Source organism: Aotus nancymaae, unplaced genomic scaffold (assembly GCF_030222135.1).
Source record: "Aotus nancymaae isolate 86718 unplaced genomic scaffold, 86718_ANA_hifiasm-v0.15.2.pri h1tg000004l, whole genome shotgun sequence".
Lineage (NCBI taxonomy): Eukaryota > Metazoa > Chordata > Mammalia > Primates > Aotidae > Aotus > Aotus nancymaae.
This window is the reverse complement of record NW_026988415.1, coordinates 35385389-35402000: the sequence shown is the minus strand read 5'-3', so window position 1 is coordinate 35402000 and position 16612 is coordinate 35385389. Positions and strand designations below refer to the sequence as shown.

At 37.9% G+C, this 16612-nt stretch overlaps 1 protein-coding gene and 1 pseudogene across 1 annotated transcript in view; one reads left to right on the top strand and one right to left on the bottom strand.

The window, feature by feature from the left end:
* LHFPL1 (LHFPL tetraspan subfamily member 1) overlaps positions 1 to 16612 on the bottom strand; it is a 207849-nt gene that overhangs the window by 107387 nt on the left and 83850 nt on the right. The gene's annotated exons all lie outside the window — the stretch shown is intronic.
* LOC135269411 (U2 spliceosomal RNA) lies at positions 14929 to 15083 on the top strand (annotated as a pseudogene).

Here is a 16612-nt window from a genome sequence, read left to right as displayed (position 1 = left end):
ACATGATCTCACTTTGCAGGGTTTAGAAAAGTATTTTTTAAAGTGAGTTCAAAGAACAGCATGAATTGGAGAATGAGCAACAGTCTGAATTGGAATATACATTTTAGGTGGAGTTCATCTAGCAGGGGATTGTTGGTGTGTGTCAGAGAGGGGCAAAAGCAAAGATAAATGAGAAAGGTGGGGGCCATAAGCACACATTCTAAAAGGCCAGCATACAGGGCAAGTGAGGAATAAGAGAGTAAGAGCATGAAGGAACTGAGCGCTATGAGGAGATCTAGCAAAAAGTGGCAGAGCTGGCCTTTGAGCCCTGGTCTGTTGGAGTCCCAAAACACATACCGTTCATCTCTAGAATACTGAAAGTGCAGTCTGAAGACCTGCTGCATTGCAAGCTCTGGAAAGCTTGTTAAAATGCAGAGTTCTAACTAGATCATGGTAATGGTTGCACAACTCCACAAATTTTCAAAACAGGTACATACTTAAAACTAGGTGATTTTTATGGTACGTCAATTGTACCTCAATACACTTGTTTAAAATGTAGATTTCTAGGCCCTACCTTGAACCTACTGAAAAAAAATCTCTTAAAGTAAGCTGGAAATCTCTATTTTTATAACATCCCCTGGTGATTCTGATGCTCGTTGAAGTTAGGGGTGAATAACTTAAGGTAGATGAGCCATAAAATCTTCAATCTGAGTGGGAAAAGCAGAGTGAGACTGATAACACCATTTATATAAATTAAAATTTTATGCAGAATTTTCAAAAACACACAAAAACAAAAAGATACACATTGGCTAACTTAGAATGGTTGGCTGCAATGAAAATAAGAGAAAGAGACACAGAGACAGAGAAACAGAGAGGGAGTGCTTTAGGGAGAGGCTCTAGAGCAGTTCTTGAGAGCAAGATCCTACCTTTTAACTCACCAAGGAGAGAAGGGAAATATTTTGTCACTTTCCCAGCTTGCCCATTCTAGTTTTAGAACTGGCCTGGTCTTGTTATTTAACAGTGGTCCTTTCCAATGTCATGCAAGCCCAGCACTTTCTGATCTGTCATGGGGACTTCCAAACTTTAGCAACAAAACAGAAAGCAGAATATGTTTATGACTGGCTACTGAAGTGACTCCCCGGAGAGAACTGAAGAATTTAGGTCTCAGTTTCAATTGAGTCATTTATTCACTGATTGCTTTTGTACCCTGTCTCCCTTTAAAAAACAAACAAATAATAACAACAACAGCAGCCAAAAACAATTAAACCATTCCAATTCCTGAGCTGTTTGCAGAAAAAAATTTAGGCTAATTAGCAACAGAAAGCAGTATTAAGAACCTTCAATTAAATCTATTGTGTTATAATTTATGTCTAACCCTGCTGGAATATAAATCATTAATACAGCAACCTATGAGTTATCCCTCTTCACCAGTGGTTAAGAACTTCAACAACTCCAAGTGCTGTCCCTGGACCAGCTGCACTTGCAGCAGATGAGAACTTATTAGAAATGCAAAATTGGGGATACCAATCGAGACCTAATGAATAAAATCTGCATTTTAACAAGCTCCCTACAGGACTTGTTCTGGGGGTAGGGTCCAGCAATCTTGAATTCAGCCTACCTTTTATGTGCTTCTGGTGTGCTGAACTACTGAACCCCTGCTCTACACTTAAGAAGGAAGCCACACTACTACATGTTTTTCATGGACAGAAAATCATAGCATTCCCTTTTTCCCTCCTTAGTTTTTTGTTTCTAAAACCTTTACATTATCTTCCTCAATGTAATGGCATACTCTACATGTAGGATCTGATTACAGATCTGGACTAAACTTTAGGAATTTTAATAAAAGAACTTATGATGAAAAAAAAAAAAAAGAAGGAAGCCACTACTCTTGCCTTTCCCAGTTAACTTCCTTGTTAGCTGGAGTGGTAAGTCATTCTCAACTGAGTAAAGGAAGGAATGAAACCCTCTGAAAGTCCCAATAATTAAATCTTTTCTAAAAGATTGCTCTTTTTAAAAAAGACTGAACTCACTTCTCTTCTGTCAGGAGCATCCACAGTTCTTCTGTTATAAGTAGATTTGATCCCGAACTCCATGTCACAATGCACTGCTGTCTTATAATGGAAAAAGGGCCTCTTTGAGCTTACTAAAGTTTCTAAAGATAGTTTGGCATATTTGAGCCATGTAAAATTATAGAGAAGTACGTTTGTAACTTTAGGGTACTAAGGCACTGATAAGAAAAGCAATTTTTCTCAGGACTTTAAACTCTCTCTCTCTACTCTCTCATTCATGTAAATTATTAGAAAATGATACTCTGAAAAAGGCTGAGTCAGTTGCCTTTTCATCACAATATTTTACATCAGGTCACAAATTCAATTACCTGTAGGTACAAAATGGCTAACATAAATGAATATTGTGAGTCTGTCATCAGAAAATCTGACACCAAGCCTCCTCCATGCCAGAGAGCAAAAAAAAAAAAAAAAAAAAAAAAAAAAAATAGTGATGACTGTGGAACCAGCTGCTACTAAGCTCCAGGTGATTGTAGACAGATGTTGATGATTTTCATATGAAATTCTTGAATTTTTAAATGTTGGCCTCAAAACTACAGTACCATGAAAGCCAAACAAAATATTTCATCTTGTGAACTAACTAGTTGGTATTTCTGCTTTACATTGAGGCACCCATCCCCTACCAAAAAGACTTGGGTGTCCTCAGGCAGTCTTCTTACTCTCCAAACCAGTATCTTCAACTAAGCTGTGTAATCTACATGTAAAATCCATTCCACCTCTAAGGCCCAGTAAGAGGTTTGGATTTAGAAAACTGGGATTGTATTTTACCTTATATGAGGCAGATCACATGAGGACAGGAGTTTGAGACCAGCCTGTCCAACATTGTGAAACCCCTTCTCTACTAAAAATGGAAAATTAGCTAGGTGTGGTGGCACGCACCTGTAGTCCCAACTACTTGGGAGGCTAAGGCAGGATAATAGCTTGAACTTGGGAGGTGGAGGTTGAAGTGAGCTGAGGTCATGCCACTGCACTCCAGCCTGGGCAACAAAATGAGACTCCATCATAATCAATCAATCAATCAATAAAATTACCTTATAAGGATTCAAGAATTATGACCTAGTTTAAGCTCTTAATGACTGGTGGTTAGGTTTTTGTGATGGAATCTGTGAAAAATGGGGGTAAATGAAGATGCTTCTCCCTGGCCCTCTCCTGTGTCTATATTTACATTTGTTGAAACCTTTCAAGACCTGGTTTTTCTTGCAAGGGGAAAATGCCACTAACTCCTAAATGAGGCTATTCCATGAAAGAAAATATAAATAGAGATAAATTCAAACCAAAATAAGTTACCACTATTCCCCCACCAAATGGCTAAAATAAAGAAGACTGACAAGACCAAATGATGGGGAGGATGTGGGACAACTGGAATGTTCATATGTTGTTATTGGGAATTTCAATTGATTCAACCTCTTTGGAAAACGTTTGGTATTATCTGTTAAGGTTCAACATATATCTGTCCTGTGGTTCATATCCCACATATTAACCCAAGAGAATTTAGCAAATATGACTATCCAAAGCCTTGTTGCAAATGTTCATAGCCATTTTATTCATAAGAGCCAAAACCTGGCAACAATCCAAATATTCATGAAAAGCAGAATGGATAAATTGTGAGATTAGAAAGAGACATATTTATAGATATGGTTTGGCTCTGTGTCCTCACTCAAATCTCATATTGAATTATACTCCCATAATTCCCACAGTCATGGGAGGGACCCAGTGGGAGATAATTGAATCATGGAGGTGGTTTCCCCCATACTGTTCTCATAGTAGTGAATAAGTTTCATGAGATGTGATGGTTTTATCAGGGGTTTCTGCTTTTGTATCTTCCTCATTCTCTCTTTGCCTGCTGCCATCCATGTAAGATGGGACTTGCTCCTCCTTGCCTCCTGCCGTGATTGTGAGGCTTCCCCAGCCATATGGAACTGTAAGTACAATTAAACCTCTTTCTTTTGTAAATTACCCCGTCTCAGATATGTTTTTATCAGCAGCATGAAAATGGACTAATACATATATATGCACATCTCTATACATACACACACACATTACACATATACACACACGCAATAGAATATAGTATAGTATTTTGAAAAAAAACTACTGATATATCTTAAAACTTAGATATATGTTGGAAACAGATGCTCACTGCCACAAAGAAAAATCAGCACTGAGACAACAGATCTCTCAGCAAAGCAATTTTTACTTTTTTTTTACTTCCTCTACTATAGGAAGGGTACTCTCGCTAGCTATCTTGCCACGAGGGTACAACAAAGAAAAACAGACATATTTGTCGCTTACACATTTGGGGTGTTCTTACTGCCATGTCTGATCTCCCTTGGTTGGAGCCAGACCTCACAATTTAAACTAAAACATGATTGGCTAATAACTTTAAACTTTTCTAAACAGGTAAAAGCAATGGAGAGCTGGGACATGCCTGTAAGTACATCCAGCAGAGATATCTTAGTTAAGGTACAAGGACATAGAATGTACTACATGCCTGTAAGCATGGCATGTCTGACAGCTACATAAGATAGAGCTTAACAAAGAGTTATTAGCACATTTATGATTTATTCTTTAACAAGGAAGGATACATTAAAGAGTAACTTTTCTACTTCCCAAAATATATGTCAAAAACATCATGTTAAGGGAAAGGAGTCCCAATAAAAGTACACATTGAATCATTATATTTAAATGAAATTCAAGAGCATGCTAAATTCAATTTGTGATAGTGGAAGTGAGAACCACGGTTATTTCTTGAGGGCAGCATTGGACTAAAGGAAACTTGTGGGATGCTGTAAATGTCCTATATCTTCATCAGAGTGGTGGTTACAAGACTGTACACATTTGTCAAATGAAAAACTGAAAAAAAGAAAAAAGCCGTGACCCAAGAGGAGTTATATGTCACCAATAAACCTATGCAAAAAATAAAATAGCTGCTATTAGGAAAGGAAATATCAAATAAAACAGAATACTGCAATGTAATGGTTTTTAATCCAAACTGGTAATTTTGTTAGGATGGGATAGTGGAGGAGTATAAACTCTTTACACACACACACACACACACACACACACACATATATATACATGCACACATATATATGCATGTGTGTATATATAATATACATGTGTGTATATATTTCTACACATATATATTTATATATAATACATATACACACATAAATGTATATATAATATATAATGTTTATATACACACATATGTAAAGGAGAGTACTCTTTACATATATATACATACACACATATATATGCATGTGTGTATATATAACATACATGTGTGTATATATTATATATATAATATGCACACATATATAAACAAAAATAAAGTTTGTTTTGTTTGATTACAATGAGTAAAAATTACTTTTTTAATTCAAAAAGCTAGTAAAATAAAAAATAAAGCTCCCCTAAATTAAATGAAGAAAGAAAGCAAATATAAAACATGTTATTTCATTTTGTACAGGGCTTCTGGCTGCTTAAAGTGGAACAGCCTAGATTATTTCTATGCTGCACTAATAGCATACTTTAGTGGCAGCATAATCAAGGATAGAAAGATAGAAAAAGAATCCAGGATCACCCACACCTAGTCTATCCCTCAAAACCACTATACTCTTTCTTGCTTGCAGAAATCATCACAAACATGAAAGGGGAGTTACTTAGGTTGGCCAAATGTTTTTATTTCTCAGCTGCATGAGCTAGACCACACATTCCCAGAGTTGAAGACCCATAGAAGATTGACACTTACAGATTACCTAATCCAATTTCTTTAAATTTTACATATAAACAGAGGCCAAGAGAGATAAAATAATTGTCTAAAAGTAGTGAAGTTATTCCCAGGTGTTCTGACTCCAAGTCCAGTAGTAACATATAGGATAAGATAGGAGCATGTATTACAGTACGCCACAGAAAGCAAACAAATGGAATGTATATGTATAGAGAAAGAGATGTATTATAAGAAATTGGCTTATGCATTTATGGAGGCTGACAAATTTCCAGATTTTCTGGGTGAGTCAGCAAGCTAGAGACCCAGGAGAGCCAATTATATAGTTCCAATCTGGATCCAAAGTCATGAAAACCAGAAAAACCGATTATGTAGTTCCAGTCTGAGGAATGACAAGCTTAAGATCCCAACAGAACTGATGTTTCAGTTTGAGTCTGGAGGCAGGAAAAGTCAATGACCCAGCTCAAAGGCATTTAGGCAAGAGGAATGTTCTCTTAATTGGGGAAGGATCAGTCTTTTTTAAACTTTTTTATTTTATTTTTTGTTGGTATAGAGTAGGTGTATATTTATGGGGTACATGAGACGTTTTCATTCAGGCATGCAATGTGTAATAATGATATCATGAAAAATACAATATTCCTTCCCTCAAGCATTTATTTTTTGTGTTACAAACAACCCACTTATACTCTTTTAGTTATATTAACATGTACAATTACATGATATTGACTATAGTCACACTGTTTTGCTATCGAATACCAGGTCTTATTCATTCTTTCTATTTTTGTACCCATTAACAATCCCCACCTCATCGCCTACCCCCCCCATTACCCTTCCCAGCCTCTGCTAACCATCCTTCTATTATCTATCTTCATGAGTTCATTTGTTTTAATTTTTAGCTTCCACAAATAAGTGAGAACATGTAAAGTGTGTCTTTCTGTGCCTTGCTTATTTCATTTAACATAATGACTTCTGGTTCCATCCATGTTGTTGCAAATAACAGTATATCAATATTTTTATGGATAAATAGTACTTCATTGTGTATAAGTACCGTATTTTCATGGTCTATTCGTCTGTTAATGGACACTTAGGTGGTTTCTAAATCTTGGCTATTGTGAAGAGTGCTGCAACAAATATGTGAGTGCAGATATCTCTTGGATATAATGATTTTCCATCTTTTGAGCATATACCTAGCAGTGAGATTGCTGGGTCCTATGGTAGCTCAATGTTTAGTTTTTTGAGGAAACTTCAAACTGTTCTTCACAATAGTTGTACTAATTCCACATTCCCACAAACAATGTACAAGGGTTCCCTTTTCTCCACATCCTCAACAGAATTTGTTATAGCCTGTCTTTTGGATATAAGCCATTTAATTAGGGTGAGATGATAGCTCATTGTAGTTTTGATTTGCATTTCTCTAATAATCAATTATGTTGAGCATCTTTTCATTTGCCTATTTTCTATTTGTATGTGTTCTTTGGAGAAATGTCCATTCAAATCTTTTGTCCATTTTTTTATCAGATTATTAGAATTTTTTGCTGTAGAGCTCCTTATAAATTCTGGTTATTAATCTCTTGGCAGATGAGTAGTTTGCAAATCTCGTCTCCCATTCTGTGGGTTGCTCTCCACTTTGTTGATTGTTTCCCTCCCTGTGCAGAAGCTTTTCAACTTGATGTGATCTCGTTTGTCCATTTTTGCTTTGGTTGTCTGTACTTGTAGAGTATTACCCAGGAAATCTGCCCAGTCCAATGTTCGAGAGAGTCTATACAATGTTTTCTGGTAATGGTTTTGTAGTATTTAATCCATTTTGAATTGGTTTGTATTACTTTGAGGTATGTCCCTTTATGCCTATTTTATTGAGGGTTTTTATCATAAAGAAATGTTGGATTTTATCAAATGCTTTTTCTCATCTATTGAGATGACCATATGGTTATTGTTTTTAATTTTGTTTTATGAGCTATATTACATTTATTGATTTGCATATGTTAAACCATCCCTGCATCTCCGGGATGAAACCCACTTGATCATGATGTATTCCTGATAGCCAGACTAAAGTGACTGTTATTGTTCTTCTGGGTTTGCCACCCAATGGGGCTACCAGACTTTGGGCTAGTGCTAGGGAATGCCTGCAAAGGATCCAGTGATGTGGTCAGTCTTCATATCACCCAGCAGTGGATACCAGCACCAGCTCTGAAGGGGGTGGCAAGATCATGACATAGACTCTGTGAAATTCCTTGGTTGTAGATAGATTTAGTGTGCTGGCTTTCTTGAAAACTGGTTATAATAGTAGTGAACTTTTCACGTGGACATACTCAGGACCTCTGGATAGCCAGGGTGTTGCAGGCAGGAGTAATGGCTGAGGTCACACAGCTGTTTTCTCCCTGGGGACAGTTTTATTCTACCTAGAGGTGCCATACTGGCCTGTGTTGGTTGGCCTCCATTCAGGAGGTGGCATTTGCAAAAGAGCACCAGCTGTGGTAGTAGCAGTGGGATTTGAGCTTTTCCTAAGTTGCCTAGGGAAAGTATTCTGGTTTCTCAGGTAAGGGGGGTGGCCTATAAAGCTCCCCAAAGTTTATGTCCTTTGTGTTAAGCTACCAGGGCAGGTGGAGGGATACCACCAGGTGGGACCAGGGTTAGGTGAGTCTGTGCTCTGACTCTCCTTGTTCAGGGCAGGCTGAGGCCCCTGAGAAGACTGGGAGGTGATTCTCAGGCCACTGTAGTAAAGTATAGAAGGGAGTATAACTGCCTTTAGTTCACAGAAGAGTTCACAAAGGGAGTGGGGAGTAACAGACAGCAGTAAACCTCACATGGCTCCCACAAAGTTGGTAAGGCCAATCTTGATCCTGCAGTGCTCTGCTAACAGCACCAGATTTAGATTCAGTCAGTCTGCACTCATCTCAGACCTGCCCCAGGCCAGCAGCATCTCTGCAGAGATATCAACCATGGCTTTGAGGCCACACCCCTCCCCAACTGCCCACAAGGCCAGGTGTCGAGCTCCTGCGCTGTTGTCTGCAGTGTACTTCTCACTTGCTGACCACCCCAACCAGGTTCTGGTCAAGGGAATTTGTCCCCACTGAAGATTAAATCACAAAATATAGTTGGGAGCTTCTTTTACCGTGCAACCCCTCCCTGAGCTAATTGGCTGACTTCCTTGAGGGCCCTTGTGATGTATCATCAGGAACGGCTTCCCTCAGTTCACACTGGAGACTGAGAATGCCTGTAAGGCACTTCCCATTGCTGCTTCTCCTTTTATATTTCACACAGCTTCCTAAATATATGCTAGCTCTGGGTAGGGTTAAGGCCTTCTCCTGTGGTCTGGATTTTCATATTTTCCTGTGGGAATGTGTACTAAGAAGCAGACTCTCCCCCTCTCACACTCTGGTGACTTACAGTCTTTCACACATCTCACAGAGTAGGCTGCAGCCTGCCACTTCTTTCAAGGGGTCTGTGGATTCTTTTGGTTCTCCAATATGTGGGACATCAGCACACAATATTTCCTTTCTTTCAGGGTTGTGATAAGCATTAAAAGAGTTAATACATGTAAAGCCCTTAAAACAGGGCTTGGCACATTAGGTACCATATAGAGATGGCCCTTTACTTAATTATATTTTCAACTTATGGTGAGTTTATTGGGATGTAACACCATTGTAAATCTAGGAACATCTCTACTTCTTAGCTGTGATCATCAGCTCAAATATAAGCTTCAGGAAGGTAGTGATCTTGGCCTGTTTTTCTACTAATACATGCAGCACAAGTGCCTAAAGAGTGCATATCACATAACAGGTACTTACAGTATTTGTGAAATATATCAATTTACATGGTTGTTTATGCTTTTCAAAGGATATACATCTCTCGTCTAAGATACATGGGTATTTTCTCCTCCAAGTGGTCAATATCACTAGTGATTTACAACCCAACCTGAGCACACAGACATGCTCTTGGGAAAACCGTGTCTGAGAAAGGTCCCAGGAGCCATTGTGGTTGGTTGGTGGTTGGCTCCCTTGATTGCCTGGCTTTCTTGGGCAAGTTCCCAGGGGGTCATACCCTTCAACAGGGCCCCTTTGAAATAGCATTGTGATATAAGGTATGGGTGGCTTTGCTGGATACAACTCTGTTTCCCCAAACTCTTTGATTCCCACTCCTTTTTCTGAACTCCATCTATCCACAAGCTGATCCTGGACAAGGATCAACTTTTTTTTTTTTTTTTTTTTTTTTTTTTTGCCAGTGCAAAAAGGTCCCAGAGTGGCCCATGTCAGTGAGAACTTATCTGAGATGGAGAAAGGACAGGCTCTGACCACCAATGGTCAGAGAAATGGAAAGCGATGGTTGACTTCAGCAAGAATGTGTGGGGAAGGTAAGTGATACTGATCCTTTCCAAGGAGTACACCAAGAAATGCTGACACTAGTGGGCCTGCCCAGAATCCCAGTCTTGGATGACTGGGAAAGTCTTTCCCTGCCAAAGCCAGTCTATAAAGACTGGAAGAGGTGGCTGTTTTTTCAAATTTGCAACATCAACACAAGACTACAAGGATTACAAGCAATCAGGGAAACATGACATGGCATCACCAAAAAGAAAAATAAATAAAGCTCCACTAACTGACTGTTATGAAATAGATACCTATAAATTTCCTGACACATAATTCAAAATAACAATCCTAAGGAAGCTCAGTAAGCTGAAAGATAACACAGATAGATATCAAACAAAATCAGTAAAACAAAAGCATGAACAAAATGAGAAGTTCAACAAAGAAATAGAAACCACAAAATAAAACCAAACAAAAATTATGGGGCTGAAGAACATAAATAGCTAAACTGAAAAACTTAAAAGAAAACTTGAACAGCAGACTCAATCAAGCAAAAGAAAGAATTAGTAAACTCAAAGACAGGTCATTTTAAATTATTCAGTCAGAGGAATAAAAAGAAAATAATGAAAAAAGGAAGAAAGTCTATGGGACTTATGAGACACATTAAGAAAAATAATATATGCAAAATGGGAGTCTCGGAAAGAGAAGAGAAAGAGAAAGTAGAGGAAAGAATTTTTATAGCAATAGTTGTTGAATACATCCCAAGTTTGGGGAGGTAAATGAACATCCAGATACATCAAGCCCTATATTTTCCAATTTGGTTAAACTTTCAGAGGTCCACACCAAGACACATTATAATCAAACTGTCAAAACTCAAAAATAAGGAATTTTGAAAACAGGAAGAGAAAAATGACTTGTCATTTGCAAGGGAGCCTCTATAAGAATATAAATGCATTTCCCACAAAATCCTTGCAGCCTAGAGAGAGTGCAATGATATAGTCAAAGTACTGAAAGAAAAAAAAAACTGCATTCTAAGAATACTATAACCAGAAAAGCTGTCTTTAAAAATGAACTAGACCTAAAGACTTCTCCAGATAAACAAAGAAAACCAAAAAGTTTGTCACCACTATACTTACCTCACAAGAAATACTATAGGGAGTTCTTCAAGTTGAAAGAAACAGACTTTGAGCAGCAACACAAGTCATATGAATAGAAGTTTCACTGCTGAAGTTAAATATACAAGGAAAAACAAAACATTGTAATAATGTAATTGTTGCATATAAGTCACTTTTAATCCTAGTATGAAAATTAAAATACAAAAATATTAAGAATAATCACAAAAATGTATTAATTCATGCACAATATTTTTTGAAAGTAAACCCTAATATGAATAACATAAAGTTTGTGTGTAGGGATAAATGACTACAGCTTTTGTATACAACAAAAGTTAATTTATTATCAACTTTAAATAGATGGTTATAACTATAAGAGGTTCAATATCAGCCTTATGGTAAGCACAAGAAAAAAATCTGATAATAGATACGCAAAAGATAAAAAAGAAAATAATCAAAGCACTTCCCTACAAAAAGTCGTCAAACCACAAAGAAAGACATCAGGAGAAGAGAAGAACAAGAGAAGTACAAATCAGAAAGAAAATAAAAATCAGGAGTATAAATCAGACAGACATGGCAAAAGTAAAACCTTCCCTATCAATAATTCCATTAAATTTAAATGAATTAAACTTTTTAATTAAAAGATACACAGTGGTTGAATAAATTTTTTCATCAAATTTCTTTCTTTTTATTATTATACTTTAAGTTCTGGGGTACCTGTGCAGATCTTGCATGTTTATTACATAGGTATTCAAATACCATGTTGGTTTGCTGCCTCCATCCCATCATCACCTACATTAGGTATTTCTCCTAATGTTATCTCACCCAAATCTCTCCACACACTGCTATCACTACCCTAGACCCCACCCCCAACAGACCCCAGTGTGTGATGTTCCCCTCCCTGTGTCCATGTGTTCTCATTGTTCAACACCCACTTATGAGTGAGAACATGCAGTGTTTCGTTTTCTGTTCTTATGTCAGTTTACTGAGAATGATGGTTTCCAGATTTATCCACGTCCCTGCAAAGGACATTAACTCATCGTTTTTCATGGCTGCATAGTATTCCAAGGTGTGTATGTGCCACATATTCTTTATCCAGTCTATCCTTGATGGGCATTTGGGTTGGTTCCAAGTCTTTGCTATTGTAAACAGTGCCACAATGAACATACATGTGCATGTGTCTTTATAATAGATCAATTTATAATCCTTTGTGTATATACCCAGTAATGGGACTGCTGAGTCAAATATTATTTCATTTCTAGATCCTTGAGGAATCGCCACACTGTCTTCCACAATGGTAGCACTAATTTACACTCCCACCAACAGTGTAAAAGCATTCCTATTTCTCCAAATCCTCTCCAGCATCTGTTGTCTCCAGATTTTTTAATGATTGCCATTCTAACTGGCATGAGATGGTATGTCAATGTGACTTTGATTTGCATTTCTCTAATGCCAGTGATGATGAGCAATTTTTCATGTTTCTTGGCCACATAAATGTCTTCCTTTGAAAAGTACCTGTTCAAAAAAAAATGCCTGTTCATATCCTTCACCCACTTTTTGATGGGGTATTTTTTTTTTTAAGACGGAGTTTCGCTCTTGTTACTCAGGCTGGAGTGCAATGGCGCGATCTTGGCTCACTGCAACCTCCACCTCCTGGCTTCAAGCAATTTTCCTGCCTCAGCTTCCTGAGTAGCTGGGACTACAGGCACGTGCCACCATGCCCAGCTAATTTTTGTATTTTTGGTAGAGACGAGGTTTCACCTTGTTGACCAGGATGGTCTTGATCTCTTGACCTCGTGATCTACCCACCTCGGCCTCCCAAAGTGCTGAGATTATAGGCGTGAGCCACCACGCCCAGCCTGTTTGTTTTTTTCTTGCAAATTTCTCTTAGTTCTTTATAGATTCTGGATAATAGTCCTTTGTCAGATGGGTAGATTGCAAAAATTTTTTCCCATTCTGTTGGTTGCAGTTTCACTCTAATGATTGTTTCTTTTGCTATACAGAAACTTTTAAGTTTAATTAGATCCCATTTGTCTATTTTGGGTTTTGTTGCCAATGCTTTTGGCGTTTTAGTCATGAAGTCCTTGCCTATGCCTATGTCCTGAATGGTTTTGCCTAGGTTTTCTTCTAGGGTTTTCATGATATTAGGTCTTATGTTTAAATCTTTAATCCACCTGGAGTTCATTTTTGTATAAGGTGTAAGGAATGGGTCTAGTTTCAGCTTTCAGCACATGGTTAGCCAGTTTTCGCAACACCACTTATTAAACAGGGAATCCTTTTCCCATTGCTTGTTTTTGTCAGGTTTGTCAAAGAACAGATGGTTGTAGGTGTGTGGTGCTACTTCTCAGGCCTCTGTTCTGTTCCATTGGTCTAAATCTCTGTTTTGGTACCACTACCATGCTGTTTTGATTATTGTAGACTTGTAGTATAGTTTGAAATCAGGCAGTGTAATGCATTCAGCTTTGTTCTTATTGCTTAGGATTGTCTTGGCTATGCAGGCTCTTTTTTGGTTACATATGAAGTTTAAGGTAGTTTTTTCCAGTTCTGTGAAGAAGGTCAATGGTAGCTCGATGGGGATAGCATTGAATCTATAAATTACTTTGGGAAGTACGGCCATTTTCACAATATTGATTCTTCCTAACCAGGAACATGGAATGTTTTTCTGTTTGTGTCCTCTCTTATTTCTTTGAGCAGTGGTTTGTAGTTCTCCTTGAAGAGGTCCTTCACATCCTTTGTTAGTTATATTCCTAGGTATTTTATTCTCTTTGTGGCAATTGTGAATAGGAGTTCGCTTCTGATTTGGCTGTCTGTCTGTCTGTTGTTAGTGTACAGGAATGCTTGCGATTTTTGCACATTGACTTTGTATCCTGAGACTGCTGAAGTTGATTATCATCTTAAGGAGATTTGGGGCTGAAACAATGGGGTCTTCTAAATATACAATCATGTCGTCTGCAAATAGAGACAATTTGACTTCCTCTTTCCCTAATTGAATTTATTTCTTTTCCTTGCTGATTGCTCTGGCTAGAACTTCAAATATTTCCAGGAATTTGTCCATTTCTTCTAGATTTACTAGTTTATGTGCATAGAGTTGTTTGTAGTAATCTCTGATGGTAGTTTGCATTTCTGTGGACCTGGTGGTGACATTCCCTTTAACATTTTTTATTGCATCTATTCGATTCTTCTCTCTTTTCTTTTTATTAGTCTGGCTAGTGGTCTATCTATTTTGTTGATCTTTTCAAAAAACCAGCTCCTTGATTTATTGATTTTTTGGAGGGCTTTTTGTGTCTCTATCTCCTTCAGTTCTGCTCTGAACGTAGTTATTTCTTGTCTTCTGCTAGCTTTTGAATTTGTTTGATCTTGCTCCTCAAGTTGTTTTAATTTTGATGATAGGGTGTCAATTTTAGATCTTTCCTCTCTTTGCATGTGGGCATTTAGTGCTATAAATTTCCCTCTAGACATTGCTTTAAATGTGTCCCAGAGATTCTGGTACGTTGTGTCTTCATTCTCATTGGTTTCAAAGAACATCTTTACTTCTGCCTTCATTTCATTATTTATTCAGTAGTCATTCAGGAGCAGGTTGTTCAGTTTCCATGCAGTTGTGTGTTTTTGAATGAATTTCTTAATCCTGAGTTCTAATTTGATTGCACTGTGGTCTGAGATACTGGTGGTTATGATTTCCGTTCTTTTGCATTGGATAAGGAGTGATTTACTTCCAATTATGTGGTCAGTTTTAGAGTAAATGCATTGCTTCTCGGCCTTTTGGCTAAGATCAAGTGTAGAGTAAATGCAATGTGGTGCTGAGAAGAATGTATATTCTGTGGATTTGGGGTGGAGAGTTCTGTAGATGTCTATTAGGTCCATTTGGTCCAGTTCTGAGTTCAAGTCCTGGATATCCTTGTTAATTTTCTGTCTGGTTGATCCCTCTAATATTGACAGTGGAGTGTTAAAGTCTCCCATTGTTACTGTGTGGGAGTCTAAGTCTCTTTGTAAGTCCTTAAGAATTTGCTTTATGTATCTGGGTGCTCCTGTATTGGGTGCATATATATTTAGGATCGTTAGCTCTTCTTCTTGTATTGATCACTTTACCATTATGTAATGTCCTTCTTTCTCTCTTTTCATCTTTGTTGGTTTAAAGTCTGTTTTATCAGAGAGTAGGATTGCAACTCCTGCTTTTTTTTGCTCTCCATTTCCTTGGTAAATCTTCCTCCATCCCTTTATTTTGAGTCTATGTGTGTCTTAGCATGTGAGATGAGTCTCCTGAATACAGCACACCAATGGGTATTGACTTTTTATCCAATTTGCCAGTCTGTGTCTTTTGATTGGGGCATTTAGCCCATTTACATTAAGGTTAATATTGTCATGTGTGAATGTGATCCTGCCATTTTGATACTAGCCGATTGTTTTGCCTGTTAGTTGATGCAGTTTCTTTATTGTGTTGATGGTCTTTACCATTTGGTACGTTTTTGCAGTGGCTGGTACTGGTTGTTCCTTTCCACGTTTAGTGCTTCCTTCAGGAGTTCTTGTAAGGCAGGCCTGGTGGTGATGAAATCTCTCAGCAATTGCTTGTCTGTAAAGGATTTTATTTCACCTTCACTTATGAAGCTTAGTTTGGCTGGATATGACATTCTGGGTTGAAAGTTCTTTTCTTTAAGGATGTTGAATATTGGCCCCCACTCTCTTTTGGCTTGTAGGGTTTCTGCCAAGAAATCCACTGTGAGTCTGATGGGCTTCCCTTTGTGGGTATCCCGACCTTTCTCTCTGGCTGCCCTTAGCATTTTCTCCTTCATTTCAACCCTGGTGAATCTGACGATTATGTGCCTTGGGGTTGCTCCTCTTGAGGAACATCTTTGTTATGTTCTCTGTATTTCCTGGATTTGAATGTTGGCCTGCCTTGCTAGGTTGTGGAAGTTCTCCTGGATAATATCCTGAAGAGTGTTTTCCAGCTTGGATTCATTCTCCCCGTCATGTTCAGGGATTAGGTCTTAATCACATAATCCCATATTTCTTGGAGGCTTTGTCCATTTCTTTTCACTCTCTTTTCTCTAATCTTGCCTTCTCATTTTATTTCATTGAGTTGATCTTCAATCTCTGATATCCTTTCTTCTGTTTGATCGATTCGGCTATTGAAGCTTGTGTATGCTGTGTGAAGTTCTTGTGCTGTGTTTTTCAGCTCCATCAAGTAATTTATGTTCTTCTCTAAGCTGGTCACTCTAGTTAGCATTTCATCTAACCATTTTTCAAGGTTCTTAGTTTCTTTGCATTGGGTTAGAACATGTTCCTTTAGCTCAGAGAAGTTTTTGATCGCTCACCTTCTGAAGCCTGTTTCTGTCAATTTGTCAAATTCATTCTCCATCCAGTTTTGTTACCTTGCTGGTAAGGAGTTGTGATCCCTTGGAGGAGGAGAGGCATTCTGGTTTTTGGTGTTTT